Source organism: Marmota flaviventris, chromosome 16, assembly GCF_047511675.1.
Source record: "Marmota flaviventris isolate mMarFla1 chromosome 16, mMarFla1.hap1, whole genome shotgun sequence".
Taxonomy (NCBI): Eukaryota; Metazoa; Chordata; class Mammalia; order Rodentia; family Sciuridae; genus Marmota; species Marmota flaviventris.
The window spans coordinates 77,493,340-77,507,990 of record NC_092513.1 but is presented as its reverse complement, the minus strand read 5'-3'; positions in this window follow the sequence as shown (position 1 = coordinate 77,507,990).

The following is a 14,651-nucleotide window of genomic DNA, read 5'->3' as shown; positions in this document are numbered from 1 at the left end:
TGAAGCCAGTTGGAACATCCCCTTGGACATTGTGGGATGAGTCTCAGCATAGCTGTATTTGACAATGATTTCTGCTGATTTTTTTGTTGTTGTTGTTAACTGACAAATTTGTGAGAGTTAGTACAGACTGGAGGAATAAGACACTCATCTTTCTGCCCTGATGTCTTCCCTGATGACTGTGACCCCAAGACAGACATAAATACATACAGGACCAAGTGCACATCATACACCCTTACACACATTACTTACCTACAGATATACACATATTCACACACACATATGCACAGGTACGTCTTCATACAAAACATGAACACACATAGAAATACCTGCGTCCATACTTGCCTCCGTATATATAGATACAGAAATATTGTTCCACTTATCATGGGGCCACATCCCAATAAATCCATAGTGTATCGAAAATATCCAAAGTCAAAAGTGCATTCACTACAATGAACCTCCGGAACATCACGGCTCAGCCTTGCCTACCTTGAACTTGCTAAGGATTCTTAGCCTACAGTTGATCAAGACAATCTACCACAAAGCCCATTCTAGAGCAGAGTGTGGAGGATCTCATATGATTTCTCAAATGACTGTCCTGAAAGTGAAAAACAGAATGGTCTTGTGGGTACACCTTCATCAAAAAATGGTTGAGTAGAGCAATTGTAAGTGGGGGACCACCTGTATGCACAAACAGATGGTACAGCAGAAACACACCCGTGTAAGCTGCGACCAAAACACCTGACAAGAGCCACTTAGAGGAGGAAAACCGTGAGTTCAGAGGTTCAGGCCATGATTAGGAAACTCCATAACTTCCTAGCTCTGGGCCTGAGAAGAGGCAGAACTCTTCTAGGCTTCATTTCCGAATGTGAGGCTGGTGGCAGAGACAGGTCCTCCAGGGTCACAATGAGAACAAAGATCAGGGCCTGAAGAGTGCCATCCCTGTGCATGTCATTCAGTCATCAAAACAGCACTAGGAAGCTGACGGTGCTAGTTCACCATCTCATGGTCAAGGACATGGCATCTGTAGAAGGGCTTGCACTGGGTCACATGGGAGGGTGGACCCTGGCTCTGAGCTCCTGAATCATTTAGCTGGGCTGCTGCGGAGCCCTGATCCTGTAGGATCTGGCGGGGATTTTGTTCAGGAGCCCAGAAGCTGACCTCATGGGCCTGAGCCGGGGGTCCAGACTCCTGTGGCTCTGTCATTTAGTTTTGGTACATCCTCTACTTTAAACAAACCTGCCTGGTATGTACCTGTGAGACCAAATTTTTATTTGTATAAAATGTTGTCTAGGAATTGGGACAAGGTTGCCGGGGAGTAAGGCACCCCCTGGGCAATCATGCAAACCCAGGTTGAGCAGCAATTGGATGCCCCACTGGCTGGAACCTCTGGTGCAGCGCATATTTCTACTTTTTCCTCTGTTTTTGGCTGGGGACCTTCTTAGAAGATCATGCATATTTTAAATAGTTCAGCGAAAGGTCTAACCTGTTAAGGAATGTAAACAGCCAAGGGAGGGAGCGGGCAGGGGCAGAAATGCAATCAGTATATTCCTGAACCTGAATGGGATCATTTGGAGACCATTATTGCCCCACACATGTCTAAAGAATGAATTACTGACTTTACTGTTAACATTTTTTAAAATCGAATTATGATGAGTGATTGAGTTCATAAATCTACCATTATTTCAGTCTTATTTCCCACACAACAAAAAAGAAAAAAGAGAAAAAAAATGAAAAAGAATAAATCCTTAATGTTGCAGAGAAATGAAAAATTCAGTGATTGACATCAGAGCTTTGGAATGATTTCTGAAAGACAGGAGGCAGACGGAGATCAGATCCCACCAGAAACAATCTGGAACAAAATAAATGCAGAAGATGCCCAGAAGGCAGGAGGGTTGGGAAGGTCAGGTCCAAGGTCAGTGGAATGGAGAGTAGGAGTGGGGAAGCAGTAGGTATTGGCAAGGACTCAGGCACTGTGTCACTCCTGGTCATCTAGGATGGATTCTTAAAACAAAAACAAAAGAATGCACCAAAGAGGGGTGAGTGAATGAACTTTCAAAATGAGTAAAGCTGCCTCGAAGTCACAAGGTGGTTGCCATAGCTCTAGATCTTCTATATCGTAGCATCACAAGCAGAAGGGGGAAAAGACAGCTTTGTTTCTGTTGGTAAATGCTGGACTAGATTTAATCTTGACTTATCTCCTAGATTAGGGATGTTGCTACCCACCCCAAAATAATTAGGGCGTGTGCTCAAAGAGCAGTGGTGTAGAATGACTGTTGGGATCGAAGTTAACGGTATCTGCCGTGAGACACCAAAGGATGATAAAACTGGAATAGCATGATCAACAAGCTTGATATATACATATGTGTAAATACATATATGCAGACTCATTTCTTTTATGCCAAAGGAAACCGTATCTGCTTTTCAAACACCAATAGAACATTTACTAAAATTGTTGCTAAAGTAGGACATCTTGGTGAACTTCAAAATTCAAAAATCATATTAGTCACATTCCGAAGACACTGCAAAAAAGAAGGAAAAAAGGATGATATTGAGAGGCTAGAAAATTGTTCATTTCAAGATTTAAAAATACACATTCTATGGTTTCAAATGCTGTTTGCCTCTGACAAAACTCATGTTGCAATTTGGTTCCTTAGTAGAGGAAAGGGACCAGTGGGGAGAAAGAAAGGGAGGAAGGGGTAAGTACTAGGAAATGATAGTGGCCAGATTATATTGTTATATCGTGTGCAAATTTCACCAGTATGTATAATATAAAAATAGGAAGAAAAAAAAGAAATTCGGTCCCCTGTATAAGTGTGTTGCAAGGTCCTGGGGTCTCCTGAGAGATGCCTGGGTTATGGGAAGAGTCCTCATGAGCAGGTGAATGCCTTTCTTGAGTGTGTGAGCTCTTGTGGGGCTGGATTAGCTACCATGAGAGCAGGTTGCTATAGAGGGAGGCTGCCCCTCATGGCCTCTCTGTTTCACGCATGCCCACTTGCCCTTCCACTTTCCACCATGAGTTATAGCAGCATAAAGCCCTTACTGGCACCACATTGTTGGACTTCCCAGTCTCTAGAACTGGGAGCTAAAATAAACCTCTTTTCTTTATAAATTGCCCAGTCTTATATAAACTGTTATAGCAACAGGCAAATCCTTTGAAACCAAAAGAAATCTAAAACTAACTCTATGCATTGTGGATTTGGAAATAAATGCCCGTGTGAGTCCCACATGGTGGAGGATGTGGACAAAGCAATCATTAGAGGAACCCTTGTAGCCTTCAATCCTGGTGTTAGAAAATAAGAGAGGCAGAAAAAATAAGAAGAAAAGAAACCCAAAGATAGTGGAAGTAAGGAAATGATAAAGTAAAAGTAAAAATCAGTGAAACAGAAACAAAAACAACAAAAGATAGTACTTTGAGAAAAAAACATAATTTAAACAAATCTGTGACTACTCTGAACAAGTATAAAACAACACCCAAAATACAAAACAGCAATAAGACACAAATGAAAGCATTAGAAATTAAAAACTGTCCATATCTGCATTATTAAAAAAGATTAGAATTGAACATAACTCTATGCTAGTACTTTTAAAACTTCAGATGAAAAATGGTGGTAATCCAAGGAAATAGGAAGGAGAGAAGAATCTCTCTCACGTAACACAGTCCAGACCTGCATCCAATAATGAAAAATGAAAAAAAGTTCATTAAGGGGAGAAATTATAATACAATGTTATTACATTTTACTTTCATTGAAAACACAAAAACAGGGTCTGGGGATGTGGCTCGAGCGGTAACGCGCTCGCCTGGTATGCGCGGGGTGCTGAGTTGGATCCTCAGCACCACATAAAAATAAAATAAAGATGTTGTGTCCACCGAAAACTAAAAAATAGATATAAAAAAATTCTCTCTCTCTCTATAAAAAAAAGACAAAAACATACATCCATTCATCAGTCTTTTAATGTAGTGTCAGAATTTTTTATTTGAAAACAGACTTGTCAATTGGATCATCTTTCTTATATAGGCATACCTATAATTCACTGTCATCAATTTCCACAGAGGGAGAATACTAAGACATTTACTGTAATCTGATTGTGGGACCCTCTTGAACCAGAGCTTCTTTAATTTTAAAGTGTGTGTAAATCTCTTGGGGATCTTGTCACAGGGCAGACTCTGATCCGTAGATGTGGAGGGGACTCTGACATTTGGCATTTCCATCAGACTTCCAGGTGATGCTGGGGCTCCTGGTCCATGGACCACGCTTTGAGTAGCAGCACATAGATGTTTATGATTCCTGGCACCACCACTGTCAGCCCATTTAATTCTAAGTCATTGATCTTGGTGGTTCAGCCCTATCTGTTCCTACTAAAGCTTTCAACTTAGTCTTCACAGAAATAAAAACTCTCCTCCACTTATTCCATGGTTTACATGATACAGCATTAAGTTAAATGATTATGACAGGTGAACCTGTCATAAATAGATTCAGGAACAAACACAACTGGAAGCTGGTAAGCATTTACCTTCTGTCTTGGTAACAAATACCCGAGATCAATCCATTAGAAGGAGGAAAGATTTATTTTGACTCATGGTTTCAGAGATTTGTGTTTGGCTGGCTGCCTTGTCTTTGGACCTGTGGCCATGAGGCAGAGCATCTTGGTGGGGAGCATGTGCTGGTGCAAAGCCACTCATCTGGTGATAGCAAAGAGAGAGACAGAAAGGAGCTGTGGTCCAATACCTCCTTGAAGGCCACACCCCTAATAAAGGCCACACCCCAACGAAGGCCACACCCCCAATGAAGGCCACACCCCCAATGAAGGCCACACCCCTAATGAAGGCCACACCCCTAATGAAGGCCACACCCCCAATGACCTAATTTCCTCCCACTAGGCCCCACCTCTTACAGCTTTCACCACCTCCCAGTACCATCCTGGCTGTGTGGGGTCCAAGTCTTCAACCCATGGGCCTTTGGAGAACTTTTAATCCAAACCAGAACACAGAGAAGTGGAGGGTAGACTAATAACAGAACACAGAGAAGTGGAGGGTAGACTAATAACAGAAAGTAGCCTGTAAGCCCACGAGAATATCCACCTTATTGTGAGAATTCTCCCCTCAAATCACTTCAAGTGCCAGGTGCCATGGTGCATGCCTATAATCCCAGCAGCTCAGGAGTCTGAGGCAGGAATCATGAGTTCAAAGCCAGCTTCAGCAAAGGCGAGGCACTAAGCAACTCAGTGAGACCTTGTCTCTAAATAAAATACAAAAAAAAAAAAAAAAGCCTGGGGATGTGGCTCAGTGATTGAATGTCCCTTGGTTCAATCCCTAGTACTTACCCCCCCCCCTCAAAGCACCCCATGTGTGGCTTACCAAACTTGCAAAGAATAAGTAAGACCCATCTTACATTTTATACATGTTTTCCAGTTCATGGAGAATAAGACATACTGGTATAATCTTAATCCAAACTAGATCACAGTACAAAAACATCAGGCTTGTTTTATTTGTGAACCTTGTTATGATTTAGATGTGAGGTGTCCCCCAAAAGCTCATGTGTGAGAAAATGTAAGAGGTTTAGAGGTGAAATGACTGGGTTATGAGAGCCTGTAGGGTGGGGCTGGGGGCGTGCCCTTGGGATCTATATTTTTGAGCTAAACTTAGTCTCTCTCTGCTGCCTGCTTCAATATCTTGAGCTGCTTTCTGTCACCACATTCTTCAGCCACGATGTTCTTCCTCACCTCGAATCCCAAGGAATGGAGTCAGCTACCTATGGACTGAGACCTCTGAAACTGTGAGCCCCCAAATGAACTTTTCCTCCTCTAATTGCTCTTGTCAGATCTGTTTGTCACAGAGGTGAAAAAGCTGACTAAAACAATCCTACTTAGGAAAATCCCCAATAAAATTTTAACTGGCCGATTCTAATTGTATATTAAAGAAATAAAACTTCATAAATAATTAGGGTATTTTCCTAGAATATAAGGATGGCTCAATATCAGAAAATATATTGACACAATTTTCTCCCTTGGTGGACAAAGAGAGGATATCATATATTTATTCTCTTAATATATATTTGATAAATATAATATATAAAATATGAATAAATGGGAAGACTTACTGTCTTTTGAAATATCTCAATCTTACAAAGATTTCAGTTATTTCCCAATAACACAATTAATTTATCACAATCAAAACCCAAGTAAGATGTCTTCAGTTAGAGTGAACAAACTGACACTCAATTTTCATGCAAAAGAAAGAGCACAAGAGTAGCTACTCTGAAACATTTGGAGAAGACAAGGAATAAGAGGGAGAGGACATTTTGCAAATAACGAAACACAGTATCCCCCATGTCTGAAACATTCCAACAAAACCAGGAGAACTGCGCAGCAAACAATGGATGGGACAATTATACAAAATAAGTAGACAATTCACAGGAAATGAAACACAGGTGGATAATGAACATTCACAGTACCCAGAATCAGGGAAGTACAAACTCAAATAAGACTTGATTAGTTGAGCTTTTTGGCAATCAGATTGGAAATGGAAGGAGGAGTTGATAAATAAATTGTATTCTACTTCCAAAGGAAAAAGATACACAAATGTACTGAATACCAAGACTGGTGGCTTAGTGAAGGAAACACAAAGAAGAGCTTGTTCCCACCAAGTCAGTGCATTGGCTCTTGCCAACCCCCTGCCCAGATGCATCCATAGGGCTCTCAACGGGGACCCAGCAGGGCAGAGGGGGGACCAGACACAGTGTCATGTACAATTTGCTCTGGACACTAGTGTGCTATTTAACTCTCATGCCTGAGGATCTCTTAACAGATTTTCAACAGAATTGTCCTTGCCAAAATTCTATGCCTTCTAGAAGAATATTCTGTTTTTGTTCCCTTCAGACAGTGGCTTAGTATAGAATATAGATGTTTCTTCCTGAAACTTCTCCAAGAACTATTGACTATCAAATTTAGCATTCTGGTCCCATAGAAAAATAACAATGCTATATGAAGTTACCATTGCCAAGTAGGTGGCCAAACTATACATGTGACATTCTTCATTTTTCAACAAACTCAATATGCCTGAGGCACATTTCCCGAATGCTTCTTCCCACAGCCAAAGCATGAAATTATCATCCACACAATTTACATTCCCAGAATCACAGTTTGCATTCCAAGAGAGGAAGAGGCTTCAGGGCCCTGCCCCCTGTCCTGCGGTGTGTGACATGTTCTGGGAGGACTGTCCCCTCTCTCTGGGGCCTGGTTTGTTACCTATACTGAGGGGAAATTGAAAGAGCCACTTCTTCTCAGAGGTCATCAAGGATCAATAAAACAAATTGGAAACAGAGTCTCGATCCAATATGAATACTGTTTGAACAAATTATTTTGGATTCCAGGGACTTCCCCCCCCCCCTTCTAATTTTAGAATGGAATGAGTTTTATTTTTGAATGCGAGTTTATGAATTTCCAGGCCACTTTTAAAGTCCTTTAAATACTTAGTTACTTTTGCTTTAAAGAAGAGAGAGAGAGAGAGAGAGAGAGAGAGAGAGAGAGAGAGAGAGAGACAGACTACTGCCTTGGGAATTTATGCTCTGAGTAGATATAAGCCAGTGGCTTTTTTATACATACAGGATATCAGACTCCAATTTGAAAATCTCCAACAGCTTTATCCTCAAACAAGTTAAATCCAGTCCCTCCCTGGCTCATTGTCTCATCAACTTGCAAAGCTCGGGAAGAGAAACCGTCTTTCCACTTGCCCTGGGGGAGTTCTGGCAGTAGGGCTGCCTGTGAAAGTTCTTCCCTCCTCTCCTTTGCCAGGGAGCAAAGGGCAAGATAAGACTGACCTGGAAGACAAAACTGCTAACGCTGTCACCTCCCTCACCTCGGTGGAGCAGGAGATGGGGTGTGACTTCAGTTCACACCTCTTTGGGGGTTGGCTTCTGACCAAGTCAACTGGACCCTGCCAGCCTCTCAAGTCAGCCTTGATCGTGTGTCTTTAACCCAAGAAAAAAAAAATGGCATTTTCTTTGATGCTTAATACAGTTTTAATTTACTGATTTTCTTTTTTTCCTCTTGGAAAGAAAAAAAAAAGAAAATCAAATTCAGAAATGCCTCACAGGATCCCCGGAGATTTAGAGTTTGAAATGCTCTTTTGACATGTTAAGAGGTTAAAAAGAGTGTAGAAACATACGAGAGAGAGTCTCGTGGGGGTTTTTAGAACAATTTGCAAAATATCTTTAAACGTGTGGAAAATCCTTAGAAGTAAACGTGCCCAGAACATCAGACTGTTGTCCCAGTGACGTGACAGAGCTCTGCTGCAAAAGGTCGAGGCAGGTGAGAGGGGACAAACCTCAGGGTGCTGTTACATCTCCACGTGCCAATGTGCTTCTCAGAGTTGGCCATAATCAATGCGTCCCTCAATCCCCCTCCCCCCGTCCCTCTTCTTTCCTGGCTGAAGGGTCCCTCTTAAATGGCTCTTGAGCCTCTATTCTAATTTGCTGTCTCCCAAATGGAATTCACTTTGCCCAGCTAAGCTGCAGTCGGCAGCTTTATGGCAATACTGAATGTACTTTATTTCCACTTAAAGAGCTGCCTGTTCTGTTTACCGTCACTCTTGGGGTACTTAACCTCATTTAAAAGGCTGACTTTGCTCTGCATTATAGAGTTGCTGGGGAGCCTCAAAGCCTCTTTCATCTCCGTACTCCGCATCAGGCCAGCTCCAATCACCCACCAGCCTCCCTCGCCCCGCCAAGCTTTTGTTCAAAGGCCTGCAAGGCTCCTCCTGACAAGTGATTTGTTTCCATTAGAGCGGCCTGCCCCTAGCCAGCGTGACCATTCTGTACTTGGGGCTTTACAACTGGCACGTTTCAACATTCCTAAAATCCAGGGAGGACCTCGAAATAGAATAAGAAATGAGAATTTAAATTAGAAGCAACAGCCTTCTCAGGAATGCCAACTTTGGAGAGAGTCTTGTACCTCGCTCCCTGCCCCCACCACCAGGGTCCTTTTATTCTGCAGCTTTGAAATACCAGAGGCAACTGCACTTCCGGTGATCAGCAGTGTCTGTTTGAAAGGGAAGCTGCTGTCCCGTCACCTAAGGCTGGAAAAAGCAACCTCAAGCCTTTTGAGGGTCAAGAACCCTGGGATCCCTTGGGAATACACAGTGCCATGGCTGCTAGATGGGGTGTGCCACAGACAGCCACATTTCCTGCAGGGAGAAGCGCAAACAGCCCACGTCGCAGGGCGGATGGTGGTAGAGTGAGGCCCAGTGAGGGCTGTGTACAGGAAAGTCTGAGACCACCATGCAAATGCGGAGTGGTGAGGCCCTCCTGATCCCACCCTGCCATGGCCCCTCCTGGGGCTGGGGTTCCAGCCATCATGGCCTTCTGAACTTGGCCTCCCCGTTCCCCTGTCAGCCCACAGGGAGACAGCAACTGCTTCTCAAGATGGACCCAGAACTGCTGCTCCCTCACCCCCTCAGCAAAAGTTACACGTTATTTCCAGCTCAAGTTCCTACCACCAACAACACATTGAGCTTTTCCCGTGCACACATTGGAAAGGGCCAGCCAAGTCACAGTAAAAGTGGCCCAACTGCTATTTCACCTCCTGCCACAGTCTGAATGTCCCCCGCCCCCACACACCACCAATTCATGTTGAAAAGTGAAGGCCAAGTGCTGGTGTGAAGCAAGGAGACTTTAGAAAATGAGTAAGTCATGATGGTAAAGCCTCAGTGAACATGGTGAAGACCTTTATCAAACAGGCTTCATAAAGTGTTCGTCTCTTTTGGCCCTTCTGCCTTCCACCTCATGATGTGACAGGGTTCAGGGTGCCATCTTGGAAGTAGAGGACAAATGTCACAGACCCAGATTCTGCCAGTGCCTTGCTCTCAGACTCCTGGCCTCCAGAACTATGAGAAAACCATTTCTGTGGTTCAGAAATTACCCAGTCTCAGATATTTTTGTTACAGCAGCACAAATGAACTAATACACTTCACTTCTCTTCCTCTCGAGTTTTCTGATTACAATCCTCAAAAGGTGTAAATCACAGAATGAGAAGCAGGGCACGTGGAAGAAGCTTAGTAGGAACAGGAGACTTTAATTCTCCCTTGTGGCTTTCCTTTTAGCATCTCATCTCCTGCTGGTGAAGAAGGGATTCTGGGTCATAAGCTATACTTTATTCTTCTGTGTCCTGCACACTATCTTTCCTGTCTGCTCACCTTCCCCAGAGATCATTGAGGACTCCCAATGACATGAGAGGTTTAATGCTGGGCTGTCCAGGATTGGGTGGGACACACCTCAGCTCTCTTTCATTTCTGGGGGTCCAGCTTCAGGGTAAATAAAGCTTGAGGAAGGTACCATTGAACTCATGGCTCCTTGGAGCACCAGTTTCCAGGAATTGGATCTGGAAGGTGTCTAGGAAGGGACCCTCTGCAGGACCTGGTGTCCCAGAGCCTGTCCCGATAAGGCACCACCAATGTGTATTTTTTGAGCAGCGCAAGGACATGGTGTGCAAAAGTCACAGATGATGTTTGCTGAGAATCTCCTCCTTTGTCCTCAAAGCTCTGGAGACACTGTCTTGGGCAAGTTTGAACAAAATTGTGCACTAAAGCATTTTATCAAAGGCTCCTCTCAACGAATGCATTTAGATCCTGTGTGGTGATAGGGTGCAGCCACCAGCTGTAGTACATGGGAACATTTCCTGCACTTGACACTTAACATTCAGTCTCTCCTGGTACCACCTCAGGGCTTAAGCCCAGGTTAGGTGTCCCTCCTCATTTTCTTCTTTCAAAACCTGGATCTCCCAGGAAGGGAAGTGACTCTCTGGGGTTCTGAAATGGGTGGGGGAGGTGGGTTGCTGCTTCAGGAACCATTCATCTAGTTGGGGTGACCATGTACCTATGTGTTTTTGAGAAACACCAGCAGGAGAAGATGGAAACACCATAAACAAATGAGTTCTGATTGCAGGACTCTGGGATTCACATTGTTAAGATAAATTGCAACAGGCTGAGGATCTTGCACTTTTTTTTGTTTTGTTTAGATCATGCTGAATATTCTACGGATTTAATATGCATTGAAATAAGTGGGTCATTGCCTGTGGCTTAGAAATAATCGAGCCGATCCAAGACTTAAGTGGCCCAGGGATGTCATTATCACTTGGTCCTCTTCAGCCTTTGGGAAAGTGTGTGTAGCATTGATGTTGTGGGGGAAGCTCCATCAGAGAGACCTACGTTCCAATCCTGTATTTATTTGTGTGACCCAGGCAGATTAACAAGCTAAGCCCTAATTTCCTCAGTGGTAAACCAGGGAATAATAATAGTCCCTATTGCACAGAGTTGTGAAAATTAGATGGGCTCAGTCCAGAGATGGACAAAAAGTAAATCTTCACAACAGCCAGTCCTTATTATTAAGGCTTTTAACCACTGATGTCTGACTTCCTGGCTGAGTGATTCCCAGCTTTTTGTTTTTCTCTGCAGGGGAGAGATTGGTCTGTGCTTTATTAAAACCTGTTGGCTTTCTCCACGCCCTGTCCTGTCGCCATCCAGAGCAAGGATTTGTTCCAGGAAGAGGCAGCTCTGTGACTCAGTAGCATGCAGAAGGAGTCTGGAAGGCTCTGTTGATCCAGTGGAGTGCTGGCTGGCTGGGTGTTGGAAGCTTCAGTCACTTGTTTTGTCTCCCAATGAAGCACACAGTAGTTTATTTGGGGAAAGGGGGTACCAGGGATTGAACTCAGGGGCACTGGAACATGGAGCCACATCCTCAGTCCTATTTTATATTTTATTTAGAGACAGGGTCTCACTGAGTTGCTTAGTGCCTTGCTGTTGCTGAGGCTGACTTTGAACTCTCTATCCTCCTGCCTCAGCCTCCTTAGCCACTGGGATTGCAGGTGTTGGGAGTTGCCCCGGCTCCAAAGACTAACTTCCCCATCCCCTGAGAAGCCTTGCTGGCTCACCTGATCCTTACCCACCAATCAGAATAGCCCTGCTGGCTCACCTGATCCTTACCCACCAATCAGACTAGCCCTGCTGGCTCACATGATCCTTACCCACCAATCAGACTAGCCCTGCTGGCTCACATGATCCTTACCCACCAATCAGAATAGCCCTGCTGGCTCACATGATCCTTACCCACCAATCAGAATAGCCCTGCTGGCTCACCCGATCCTTACCCACCAATCAGAATAGCCCTGCTGGCTCACATGATCCTTACCCACCAATCAGAAAGCACCCCATGCCAATTGTCAAACCCTTAAACTGTTCAACTGTCATAACCCCTAGCTCTATAAATATACAGAGCTGTTCCTCAATAAAGGGGCATTTTCTCCCACCATGAGCCTTGTTCCTTCTTTCAGCAGGCATGCGCCACTGTGCCCTGTAAGCACATTGGACTTTTTTTTTTTTAATCAGGAACCAATAAGGGAGTCTTCTCCCGTGTATGTTCAGTGCACTTTTGCAAAGAAATTGGGTAAGTGAGGGAATGAATGAATGATTTCCTTCTTTGTCGTTCCTTGAGAGAGGGTTAGAGCATGTGCTCAGAGCTACATGAAACTGAGCCTAGTTCCAGTTCTGCCACGGAACCCATGCCAATCACATGGCCTATTTGAGGCTTACCATGTTCATTTATCTACCTATCCTAACACCCATCTCACAAGAATTGGGGGGATTAAGCCAGGTGAGCTGGTGCATGCCTGTAGTTCCAGCTACCTGGGAGACTGAGGCAGGAGGATTGCTTGAGCCCACGAGTTTGAGACCAGCCTGGGCAATATAGGGAGACTGTCTCAAACAAACAAAAGGAAAAAAGGGGTGGTGGTGGGGAGAATGGGGATTAAATGGCTCAATGCCAGATCTTCAGTATGGGGCAAAGAAGGGTGCTGAGTTTCTCCAGTGAAGCTGAAGGCTGGCTGGGTATTCAAATCTTCTTTCACTTGCTCTGTCTCACAAGAGGCCCCAAACGTCGTCTCATGGCAAGACATTTGTGGTAGGTTCATAACAAGCATCATCAGTGACATCATAGTCATCATTAATGCCTTCCCTGGGCTTGTGTCTCTCCACCTGAATGGCCTCTTGGACAGGAAAGGAAGAGCCAATGGTCAGAGCCGACCTCAGGCCCATTTTGAGTTTCAAATATTGGTTGCCATCATGACAAATGTATGTATTGGCTGCATGTCTTTACACAGGATCTTTGTGTACTTAAGTTGGTATTTGGGTGTCTGCGTGTGTGTTGTACAGAGCTCTTGGCAGCTCTGCTCTGTGTCTGGTGCATTTAGACTTTTTTCTTCATCACCATGTTCCTTACCTTGGAGAACTTTTCATGCCTAGTGATGATGGCTTAAATTCTTAGAGATTTTTTTTTTCTCTTTTATGAAGAGAATTACAAGCATTTGGTGAAAAATATAAAAGAAGACCTCAATAAGTGAAGAAATATGACAAATGGAGGGATTGACTTCAATTATCATAAAATTCCCATTTTTCCCAAATTCAATTATGAATTCTTCATGAAGAACAAAGAGAGGAACTTGAATGACCAGACATTGATACTTCATAGAGCACTATCATAATTAAGATTCCCAAATCATTGGGTAAGTGAGGACTTCTCAAACCTTCATGCTTATGCAACATAGTGCCGGGTGGTTCCGTTTTTAGTTTTCTGATGAGTCTTGCAGGTGTTTTCCACAGGGCCTGTACTGATTTACGTTCCCACACACAGTGGATTAAAATACCCTTTTCTCTGCATCTTTGCCAGTATTGGTTATTTTTTGGTCCATTTGATGGTAGCTTTTCTAACCAGGGTGAGATGAAATCTCATTGTGGTTTTGATTTGCAGGTCCCTCCCTGATGCATTAGAGAGCTTGGGCATTTTGTGTACTTGGCCATTTGCATATCTTCTTTTGAAAGTGTCTGTTTGGTTCTTTAGCCTGTTTTAGAACTGGATTGTTTGTTGTTTTGTTGTCCAGCTTTTTTACTTCCTTAGGTATTCTCCATATAAACCTTTTATTCAAATGAAGAGTTTGCAAATATTTTCTCCCATTCTGAAGGTTTTTCTCTTTATTCTGTTGATTGTTTCCTTTGCTGCACAATATATATATCCTAGTTGTCTATTTTTGCTCTGGTGGCCTGTGCCTTTCTGGTCCTAGATGAGAAATCATGCCTGTCCCAGTGTCTTGGAAGGTTTTCTCTAGGCTTTCTTATTGTAATTTTTGAGTTTTAGGTTTGACATTTAGGTCTTTGATCCATTCTGAGTTGATTTTTGTGTTCAATGAGAGAAAAGGATCCAGTTTCAATCTTCTCCATATGCATAGCTAACTTTGACACACCTTTCTATAAAGAAAATCATTGCATTTTGATGGGAATTGCATTAAATCTATAGATTGCTTTGGGTAGGGTGGTCCTTCAAATGATATTGATTCTTATTGTTCATGAATGGGGGGGATATCTCAGCACTTTGGGGGGCATCCTCTATCATTTCTTTCATCAGTTTTATAATTGTCACTATAGAGAACTTTCACTTCCCTGGTTAAATGTTTTCTTCTAAAAATTTTACTTATTCTTATAGCTATTGTGAATGAGATTGCTTTGTCAATTTCTTTTTTTTTTTTTTTTTAGCAAATTTCTTATTGGTGTATAAAAATCCTGCTCTTTTGTATTTTGATTTTATATCTTGCAACTTTCCTGAATTTTTTAA